Source organism: Abramis brama (genome assembly GCF_963993115.1).
Source record: "Abramis brama genome assembly, chromosome: 19".
Taxonomy (NCBI): Eukaryota; Metazoa; Chordata; class Actinopteri; order Cypriniformes; family Leuciscidae; genus Abramis; species Abramis brama.
The window spans coordinates 4,864,280-4,876,433 of record NC_139981.1 but is presented as its reverse complement, the minus strand read 5'-3'; the positions used below and the strand labels follow the sequence as shown (position 1 = coordinate 4,876,433).

The following is a 12,154-nucleotide window of genomic DNA, read 5'->3' as shown; positions in this document are numbered from 1 at the left end:
AATGCTCATAAAGGCTGCATACATTATAGATTTTTCAGGATTCTTGGATGAATAGAAGGTTCAAAAGAGCAACATTTATTTTCAATTTTAAAAAGAAAATTGTTACAATGTAAAAGTTTTTACAGGCACTTTTGATCAATTTAATACGGAGCCCCTGAAGAGACCTTTGCACAAATAAAAAATATACAGACTTTCGCGTGCTCACGAGAAAACTATCGCGTGCTCACGCGTTACAACTTCTGGTTTGCGTTATAGTGTCATTACTACAAATGTGGGAAAAGGGATGAGATGAGAGTGTATGGATACAGTTGGATGCATAAAAGCCACTAGAAGGCAAGCCTGCAACCTTCAGCCAAAAAAAGGAAAGGAAACAGAGTCTGTTTATTTAATGGATATGGAGAAAAGACTTCACACATAACCGTTTTTGTGAGGAAATAGCTATCGACTGCCTGCACTTATCCTATCTTAAAACAATACTTTGGGAATAAGCCTGAGGCTATGTAGATTTTACGATAAAATGTATTATATGAGAGAATGCAAAGAAGGGAATGTCGCGAGAGGTAGGATCCATTTGCGACATTACCATATTTAATAATAGCCTATTGAGTGATATTGTAGGCTATGGTCTAAAGAAATACAGATAAAATACAGATGTTTTCTTTCTTTGACTTTCAGGTTTTACCAGTTATGATAAGACTTGAATTGTAACTGACGTTGCACATGACTTTGATTATGCATTTTAATGAATGAAGACAACATGAATTTAATTATAAATATGTGTATGTTGTTTAATTAAAATAAGACATGAAGTGTTGTGTCCACTGCTGTGTGCTTAAAGGCACAATATGTAACTTTTTTGCCTTAAAAATAGCAAAAATCACTATATCTATGTTATATATTTTTTTTAGTTGTGTACTTACATTATCCCGACTGTTTCCAACAACTTTCAAACCAGGAGAAATTTTTATTTAATTCGAAGACACGGCACGTTTCTTTATTTCCGTTTTGTCGCAGTCAATGGCGTCATATCCGTGTTGTCCCTGGTTTCCGCTCGTGCTGCCATAGCAACCAGAGCTATGAACCAGAGCCCTCTGATAGTAACCAAAGCGACTGACGCAGACAACTTTGTAGTTCGCAATGTCTATTTGCACGCTGTTGTTGTTTCGTTCAAACATTATGGACCATGGCAAGCAGACTTTGGATAAAAAAGGAGAACTAAAACGAGAATCAATATCAGCGCGGTGTTTTCGAGATGCCGAGAGCTCCCATAGACAGTATATAAACGAGAGCTCCACGTCCGTGACTTCGACCGCTCCTACATGTACTTTATTAAACAGGTGAGCACATTTACATAAAACTAATCAATGTTATATAGTTCAACAATGATAAAATGTTAGAATATGATCTGTATGTTATTCTAATGTTGATCTAGATTACTGCTAGTCTCATACAGACAGACTAACACATACATTTCAACACATTCAAATGCAGTTTAGTGTGATAGTGTAATGTTAGACCAAGTGAAACAGCGCTGCGTTACCTCACAAGTTTAATTTGTCTAATAAACTGACCTGTGAGTAGTAATTCTGCGTGTAGTTCGGTAGAATGAAATGTCCATATTCCTTTTATATCCGCGGGACTCGCGTCGCGTGTGGAGCTGATAGCTGTCTCTTAGCAATCCCGAACTGCTTCATATCACAGTCATGATAAAAACATCTATGTATTCAGTCATCCATAAACATTATTAGATCGGTCGGCTTGACGTTGACGACAAGATCCATAATTCTTAGCAAATGTTGCGTCATCAAACTACGCCTTTGTTATTGTAAATAGGTTAGCGACCCCTAGTGGAGAAAAAATTCCATACTGTACGTTTAATGATGATGATATAACGCTTTGTCATGAATGATGGTATAAAAACATTTTTAATTAATTAAATATGTATTAAATTACAATTAAGTTTTTAGTGTAATCTTAAATGTAGTTTTTTTGCGGCCTACAATGACTAGTACTTTGCTGCTAATAGAGATATTAATGCTTTTCTCCCACAGTAAAGCACAGTCCACAAACAATGCAGTCCTACTGTACCTTTACTAGCGATATAACACCAAATACAGAACATTATTCACAAGACCAACGCGCTAATACTCCACAAGAAACTGACTGTCATAAAACTTTGAACTGCGGCTGAAGTGCCTCGTGTGATCCAAATAAGCAGTTACGCTTTCTCCAATGTAAGAGACACCCTCTCATCTCCATATAATAAGACAAATCTCTGGAGGCATGCTCTAAGCACTCTCTCATCTCATCCCTATTCCCACATTTGTAGTAATGACACTATAACGCAAACCGGAAATTGTAACGCGTGAGCACGCGATAGTTTTCTCGTGCACACGCGAAAGTCTGTATATTTTTTATTCTGCAAAGGTCCCTTCAGGGGCTCCGTAATACAATCATCTTCTATCAGCAAAAAAAAAAAATCAAGTTTGACATTGGAAAAGTCTGTAAAGCAATCAGCTGCACTGTCTGACCTCCTGATTCCCATTTGCTTAAAACTGACAAAGAGACTTTTGTGTCTCAATCAATCACTTGCAATGTCACCTTGTAGACACTGTGGCTTTTATTCTTACAATGAATGCTGGTTTGGGAACTAGGTTATTTAAAAAAAAAAAATACACCCGATACAACAAATGTTTTTACCTAGGGTTATACTTATACTATTGTCCCGAGGGGAAAAAATGTGCAATGGAGATAAACCTATTCAATCAGACAATGAAGGACCGATTCTCAATCTAATCTCAATCTACTCTCCAGAACTGACTCCCACACACATATTGTGTTTTCATGTTTTATGGGGATTTTCCAAAGACATGATTATTTTTATATTGTACAAACTGTATATGCTGTTCCCTAACCCTAACTCTACCCCTAAACCTACTCATCACAGAAAATGTTAAGCATTTTTACATTTTCAAAAAAAATCACTTAGTATGATTTATAAGCTGTTTTCCTCATGGGGACCAAAAAATGCCCAAATTTTGTCCCCATAATGGAGAGTTTGCCAGGACCACACACACAACATGCATTTACACACATCATGCATTTTCTCTGATTGGATCAGATCATGAAATGACGGTGTAAATAGGTGTAAATGCCCTCTGAAACGCTTTCGAGGTTTAAATACATTTTACGTTTTACAAATACATTTAAAACACATTCCAAACGAAACTGGGCATGGACACCCAGGAAAAAAAGGTACAACGTTGTCACTGGGCCAGCTGTCACTTACATCCTAAATGGTACATAAAAGTACCTTAAAGGTACATAATAGTACTTTAAGTGAACATATTAGTGAAGCTACAACTACCATTTTTCTCCTCCCAAAATGGTTAAAAAAAAAGATAAAGGTGTGAGAGCATGTTATACTGGCAGACAGTGCTACTACTACAACACACATCGCCACAGATATGTCACGCCTGAGATGAACAGTAGAGCATCTTTCCTCAGCAAGCAAACACACAAACTGTCAACAAATTCAACCTTTGGTGTCAGATCCTGAAAGCTCAACATCTCTCTATAAATTACAGGAATGTCTGTCTGTCTGTCTGTGTGTGTGTTATTCGCATATCTCTCGAACCGTTAGTCCGATGGATTTCAAACTCGACAGGTGTCTCGCGACGTTGTTTGGATGAGAAATGCTAAAGATATCGTTCAAAATAACAGTAAAAGAAGCACTTAGAAGGTTGTGGTTTAAAAATAAACATTCTTACAAACACTCTGTCAGCTACACTGTTTACTTCTGAATATTATAGTTTGGTTTTTGATTAATTTCAGTAAAAATGTGTTTTCTTTACCAAGAAACCAACAATTACTAAAAACACACAGAAAAACTGATTTTGCACGGGCACTTTGCACTGCTCCCTGAATCGACGCGCTTATTCATTTGTGGATGTTAACTGAATCTGTAAGTCAGCTATGCTATTTACTTCTGAATATTATATTTCATTCTGGTGCGCTTAACGTTATCGCTACAGTGTAATAGTAGCCTATGCTATTCACCAACTAAACATATCCTATTCAATGCGATCACAGTCTCTTTCACGGGCATCATTTGTAGTTGCCTATTCACAAACTGTTTGCTCAAGCATAGCGTTTTCTCGGAGTTCACTGTGTGCTTTCTCCCATGCACAAAAAAAAAAAAAAGTCACTGAACTTTTGCTGTGCAATTGTAACAATGAGCACTCAAACACAGCAAACCAACAATTACTAAAAACACACACAAAAACTGATTTTGCACGGGCATTTTGCACTAGTTTCATTAAAAGTGGTGAGCGCTATATTCTCTCCCCAGTGATGACACAGCTCTCTCTCCCATTGCATCTTTGATTTAACAAAATTTAACACACATCAATCAGAACCTTCAATAGATAGATAAAAGGGCCCAAATCAGTTTATTGAGTTTTGGAACAATGGATCCAGAAAGACATGAAGGAAGAGATCGAGGAGGGATAAGAAGGAGGAGGAGGAAGGGCAAGAAGACAAGCAGTCTCAGATGAAATTCAAGTCACTCTAGTTGCCCATGTCTTAGTCAATGGTGTGACTATTGCCTCGTTTCCACTGAGCAGTACGGTACGGTACGGTACGGAACGGTACGCATTTATTTGCGTTTCCACTATCAAAAGTTGTGAATGGTACCAAAATGCCGAACCGTACCGTACCACTTTTTAGGTACCCTTCCATTGGGGTACCTAGCACAGTGGAACGGTACTAAAAGGTGGAGCTAGACTCACTGCACGACGTTGATTGGTTGACAGAGAATCGTCACTTGCGCGTGCTACAAGGGGAATGACAACATAAGAAGCGCCATTTTTTAATATACAGTTTAATATAATACTACTGTTACTGTATCACGAAATGTAATTTTAAGAGTTTTTCAGGCGAGAATGTAGTTGTTTAAAGCTCAAATCTGTGGTTTATTTATAAAGATGATTTTTTTTTTCCCCGGTTGTGAGATCCATGCGTTCAGCGGGGCTCGGCGCTCATGTTTCCCGGCTGGATGAGCCTTTCCTCGGCTAATCTTCTGACGTTCGTCGCTTACTCCGACGGTAGTGGTTAAACATGAGATATAATTCGTCTTGTGTAGACCTAACGGGCGATCTTTGCTCTCGTGAATATATAATGAGTTCCCTGTCAATCGTTTTGGCTGAGGGCTAAGTTTAGTTTCATATTAACGTTATAGGCTATTTATATTTAACTTTACTTGTAATGTTAGACTAGAGCGCTGCATTTGGATATTTGACTGAATTGTTTGCTTTATTTCTTATTGTATAGCTTCTTGTACCTTTTACTTAAACTTTTATATAGGCTATTATTGATAAAACTGAAATTTTACAAAAAGAAATATGGTTTCTTGTCATTTTTTTATTACAAGATTATCACTGATGTTTATTGCAACATTTGTACAAACGCATATATTGCCTGGAATATGTTTTTTTTTTTTTATTTAAACGAAAAGAGGTAACGTTAGGGTTGTGTTTTAAATTTCGTTTTGTTATAAATAGAATAACGTATAACGTGCAGTGAATAATGAATATGCGTTGCGCATGAACCACATTTGTGTCCCTATAATGTTTCATTTATTTAAATGAAAACGAAAAGAGGCAGAGTGGTGTTTTATAACATATTTCGTTTTATTGTTTCTTAAAATGTACATACAGAGCAAGTTAACAGAGATAACCGGAGTAGCAGAGCGAGCTGAGTGACGCTTTTAAAAACGCTCTGTACCATTTGCATGTAGGAGTCGCACATGGCAAGTACAAACTTTGCGTACTTGATATTGAGAAAAGCCTAATGTCGGCGCTTGTCTTCTTGTGACAAACATGTCGAGGAGCAAGAACAAGATCTGCTGCATGTCATCCATTGTAGCATGTTCTACATGCTCTATGTTCTTCTTCGCGCGAAAATGACGTTGATCGAAACACCACGCCTATCAAGTAAGGGTACTGTTGGCAGTGGAAACGCTAGCCAGATCATGGTTAACAGACCCGAACCGTACCGTACTGTCCCGTACCGTACCGTACTGCTCAGTGGAAACGAGGCATATATGAGGGAGGCTGGGCTACGAGTAAGGCCAAATTTGAGTTGCTTTACCGTCGCCTCGAGAACCTTCAGGGAGGTGTGGTGGCAAACAAAATTCTATCACTGAATAAGAGACAAACATTTCCAATAGTCTTGGATGAGGTTTATTTTCTTGCAAGAAAAGGCCAGCAGTCGTACGGTCACACAGAGTGGCACAGAGTGCGAAGGGAGGGCATCCATCATCCTTTATAGTCTTGGGACCGCAAGCAACATAATTACCAGTTTTGGAAATGCTGTTTTGAATTTATTGCACCAGTGTATTAGACTATGTTGTAACTTAGTGTGTGTCATTTTGAGGGCGTGTGGTGATGTCTGAGGGCAAAGTTTGTTTTTTTCAGCAAGAATGAATGGTTTTGAGTGTAGAGCTTCATTTTGAACTGAAAATAGGATGTTTGGGGAATTGGGTGAGGCGTTATGGATTTGTGTTTACAGTTTTGAGAATACGAGGCATAGTTTCAAGAAATGTGTTTAAGCAATCGAGAAAAACTGTAACAAACCGCTATAGTTATCTGATCAGTGTAAATAGGCGCAAGGACTGAGATTCAGTGCTGGTTGTTTGAGGTTACAAACCAAATATGTAAACGAGTACAGAAAGACTCAAAAGTTTTGTTCATGACATCCCAAGTAAAAAATAAATAAAAATAAAAATACCAAAATCTATTTAAAATACTTTTTTTTCATACTATATACTTCAAATGCAGCAACATATTTAATGACATATCACTTAAGACTTACTGATATACATTTTTTATTAAACTATCAAATTATGATTATTCCTAAAATGTGTTTTAATATCACCATTACTAAGGATAGTATGATCACTGTATGATATCGGTCTTTAAATGCAATATATTAAAAGTTTACCCAAAGTATACTTGCAATAGTTCCACTTTAGCCCAATCAAATATACTTATTTGAGTATTTATATACTTATTTAATATTTATAATATTGAGTGATATTGTAGGCTATGGTCTAAAGAAATACAGATAAAATACAGATGTTTTCTTTCTTTGACTTTCAGGTTTTACCAGTTATGATAAGACTTGAATTGTAACTGACGTTGCACATGACGTTGATTATGCATTTTAATGAATAAAGACAACATGAATTTAATTATAAATATGTGTATGTTGTTTAATTAAAATAAGACATGAAGTGTTGTGTCCACTGCTGTGTGCTTAATGATGATGATATAACGCTTTGTCATGAATGATGGTATAAAAACATTTTTAATTAATTAAATATGTATTAAATTACAATTAAGTTTTTAGTGTAATCTTAAATGTAGTTTTTTTGCGGCCTACAATGACTAGTACTTTGCTGCTAATAGAGATATTAATGCTTTTCTCCCACAGTAAAGCACAGTCCACAAACAATGCAGTCCTACTGTACCTTTACTAGCGATATAACACCAAATACAGAACATTATTCACAAGACCAACGCGCTAATACTCCACAAGAAACTGACTGTCATAAAACTTTGAACTGCGGCTGAAGTGCCTCGTGTGATCCAAATAAGCAGTTACGCTTTCTCCAATGTAAGAGACACCCTCTCATCTCCATATAATAAGACAAATCTCTGGAGGCATGCTCTAAGCACTCTCTCATCTCATCCCTATTCCCACATTTGTAGTAATGACACTATAACGCAAACCGGAAATTGTAACGCGTGAGCACGCGATAGTTTTCTCGTGCACACGCGAAAGTCTGTATATTTTTTATTCTGCAAAGGTCCCTTCAGGGGCTCCGTAATACAATCATCTTCTATCAGCAAAAAAAAAAAATCAAGTTTGACATTGGAAAAGTCTGTAAAGCAATCAGCTGCACTGTCTGACCTCCTGATTCCCATTTGCTTAAAACTGACAAAGAGACTTTTGTGTCTCAATCAATCACTTGCAATGTCACCTTGTAGACACTGTGGCTTTTATTCTTACAATGAATGCTGGTTTGGGAACTAGGTTATTTAAAAAAAAAAAATACACCCGATACAACAAATGTTTTTACCTAGGGTTATACTTATACTATTGTCCCGAGGGGAAAAAATGTGCAATGGAGATAAACCTATTCAATCAGACAATGAAGGACCGATTCTCAATCTAATCTCAATCTACTCTCCAGAACTGACTCCCACACACAAATTGTGTTTTCATGTTTTATGGGGATTTTCCAAAGACATGATTATTTTTATATTGTACAAACTGTATATGCTGTTCCCTAACCCTAACTCTACCCCTAAACCTACTCATCACAGAAAATGTTAAGCATTTTTACATTTTCAAAAAAAATCACTTAGTATGATTTATAAGCTGTTTTCCTCATGGGGACCAAAAAATGCCCAAATTTTGTCCCCATAATGGAGAGTTTGCCAGGACCACACACACAACATGCATTTACACACATCATGCATTTTCTCTGATTGGATCAGATCATGAAATGACGGTGTAAATAGGTGTAAATGCCCTCTGAAACGCTTTCGAGGTTTAAATACATTTTACGTTTTACAAATACATTTAAAACACATTCCAAACGAAACTGGGCATGAACACCCAGGAAAAAAAGGTACAACGTTGTCACTGGGCCAGCTGTCACTTACATCCTAAATGGTACATAAAAGTACCTTAAAGGTACATATTAGTACTTTAAGTGAACATATTAGTGAAGCTACAACTACCATTTTTCTCCTCCCAAAATGGTTAAAAAAAAAGATAAAGGTGTGAGAGCATGTTATACTGGCAGACAGTGCTACTACTACAACACACATCGCCACAGATATGTCACGCCTGAGATGAACAGTAGAGCATCTTTCCTCAGCAAGCAAACACACAAACTGTCAACAAATTCAACCTTTGGTGTCAGATCCTGAAAGCTCAACATCTCTCTATAAATTACAGGAATGTCTGTCTGTCTTTCTGTGTGTGTGTTATTCGCATATCTCTCGAACCGTTAGTCCGATGGATTTCAAACTCGACAGGTGTCTCGCGACGTTGTTTGGATGAGAAATGCTAAAGATATCGTTCAAAATAACAGTAAAAGAAGCACTTAGAAGGTTGTGGTTTAAAAATAAACATTCTGACAAACACTCTGTCAGCTACACTGTTTACTTCTGAATATTATAGTTTGGTTTTTGATTAATTTCAGTAAAAATGTGTTTTCTTTACCAAGAAACCAACAATTACTAAAAACACACAGAAAAACTGATTTTGCACGGGCACTTTGCACTGCTCCCTGAATCGACGCGCTTATTCATTTGTGGATGTAAACTGAATCTGTAAGTCAGCTATGCTATTTACTTCTGAATATTATATTTCATTCTGGTGCGCTTAACGTTATCGCTACAGTGTAATAGTAGCCTATGCTATTCACCAACTAAACATATCCTATTCAATGCGTTCACAGTCTCTTTCACGGGCATCATTTGTAGTTGCCTATTCACAAACTGTTTGCTCAAGCATAGCGTTTTCTCGGAGTTCACTGTGTGCTTTCTCCCATGCACAAAAAAAAAAAAAGTCACTGAACTTTTACTGTGCAATTGTAACAATGAGCACTCAAACACAGCAAACCAACAATTACTAAAAACACACACAAAAACTGATTTTGCACGGGCATTTTGCACTATTAAAAGTGGTGAGCGCTATATTCTCTCCCCAGTGATGACACAGCTTTCACTCCCATTGCATCTTTGATTTAACAAAATTTAACACACATCAATCAGAACCTTCAATAGATAGATAAAAGGGCCCAAATCAGTTTATTGAGTTTTGGAACAATGGATCCAGAAAGACATGAAGGAAGAGATTGAGGAGGGATAAGAAGGAGGAGGAGGAAGGGCAAGAAGACAAGCAGTCTCAGATGAAATTCAAGTCACTCTAGTTGCCCATGTCTTAGTCAATGGTGTGACTATGAGGGAGGCTGGGCTACGAGTAAGGCCAAATTTGAGTTGCTTTACCGTCGCCTCGAGAACCTTCAGGGAGGTGTGGTGGCAAACAAAATTCTATCACTGAATAAGAGACAAACATTTCCAATAGTATTGGATGAGGTTTATTTTCTTGCAAGAAAAGGCCAGCAGTCGTACGGTCACACAGAGTGGCACAGAGTGCGAAGGGAGGGCATCCATCATCCTTTATAGTCTTGGGACCACAAGCAACATAACTTACCAGTTTTGGAAATGTTGTTTTGAATTTATTGCACCAGTGTGTTAGACTATGTTGTAACTTAGTGTGTGTCATTTTGAGGGCGTGTGGTGATGTCTGAGGGCAAAGTTTGTTTTTTCAGCAAGAATGAATGGTTTTGAGTGTAGAGCTTCATTTTGACCTGAAAATAGGATGTTTGGGGAATTGGGTGAGGCGTTATGGATTTGTGTTTACAGTTTTGAGAATACGAGGCATAGTTTCAAGAAATGTGTTTAAGCAATCGAGAAAAACTGTAACAAACCGCTATAGTTATCTGATCAGTGTAAATAGGCGCAAGGACTGAGATTCAGTGCTGGTTGTTTGAGGTTACAAACCAAATATGTAAACGAGTACAGAAAGACTCAAAACTCAAAAAAATAAATAAAAATAAAAATACCAAAATCTATTTAAAATACTTTTTTTTCATACTATATACTTCAAATGCAGTAACATATTTAATGACATATCACTTAAGACTTACTGATATAAAATTTTGATTAAACTATCAAATTATGATTATTCCTAAAATGTGTTTTAATATCACCATTACTAAGGATAGTATGATCACTGTATGATATCGGTCTTTAAATGCAATATATTAAAAGTTTACCCAAAGTATACTTGCAATAGTTCCACTTTAGCCCAGTCAAATATACTTATTTGAGTATTTCCGGATAACTAAAGTGCATTAAGCACAAAAATAGTTGTTCCAATTTAGCAGACTTTAAGTATACCAGTTTAGTTTACTAAAAGTACAATTGCAGGGTTTTTATATTAAGCACATAAATATGTAAATGTATTTGTAGTATACTTTTTTTTTTCACTATCTCAAGTGTTTATATTTAATTATTGTCACGGTTTTGTTTTTGGGTTTGTTCAAGTCATGTTTCATTGTCTGTCATGTGATCCCTTGTAAGTCATGTGATCCTGCCATGTGTTCCCTTGTCTGATGTGTCATGTTGTCATTGGTTCATTGTTTCATTGTTCACAGGTGTCCCTTGTCTAGTCATTAGTCTCGTGGGTATTTAGCCCTCATGTTTGCCATGTGTCTTTGTCAAGTATTGTTTCCTGTAAATCTGTTGTTGTGCAAGTTCATGTTCATGCCATGCCATGTTTTTGTTTTTGTTTATAATAAACTGCACTTGGGTTCTCTCAACTTGCCTCCAGTGGCTCTCATTATAATTATAAATGATAGTGCCTCAGAACACAGCCTGCGTCAGCCTGACACCAGCAAAATTCCCCCAGAGATACAGACCAAAACACTTGAGCTTATTTTCCACATTCACACCTACTCAACACATGCCAATAATTACATCAATGTGATCGGTGTAGATAGAGAGACAGAAAGATAGATAGAGTTGGAGTGATTCGTTTCCTGCTTCTTGTCTTTCCCTTGTAAAAAAAGAAGTTTATTCAAGTGTGCTATTAGTATATTTATTTTAAACTAAAACTAGATGTACCGCATGGCGGTACAAAATATGACCGCCGCTCAGGCCTGCACTGGCTTTCCACAAAAATAAATGACGTGGAGCAATTTGGCTGTATTGCGTGTTTATGTATATACCTAAAAAAAGGTGTGTGTGTGTGTCTGTGCGTGTATGTATGCGTGCGTACATGTGTGTGCGCGTGTGTGTTTGTGTGTGTGTGTCTGTGCATGTGGATTTGTATGTGTGTGTATGGGTGTGTGTCTGTGCGTGTGGATGTCAGTGTGTGTGCATGCTTGCGTTTGTTTGTATTCCTGCATGTGTGTGTGTGAGACAGTATCATCCTAAACCAGCAACCCTTCGCTCAACAGCACCATCTACAGGCCGATGAGTGTACAGTCACTAAATGTGCACATAAATGA

The 12,154-nt window shown here is 37.1% G+C and overlaps 1 protein-coding gene across 2 annotated transcripts in view; it reads right to left on the bottom strand.

The window, feature by feature from the left end:
- Window positions 1-12,154, bottom strand: part of LOC311069394 (CD276 antigen homolog) — a 61,326-nt gene that overhangs the window by 1,714 nt on the left and 47,458 nt on the right. The window lies entirely within an intron of this gene.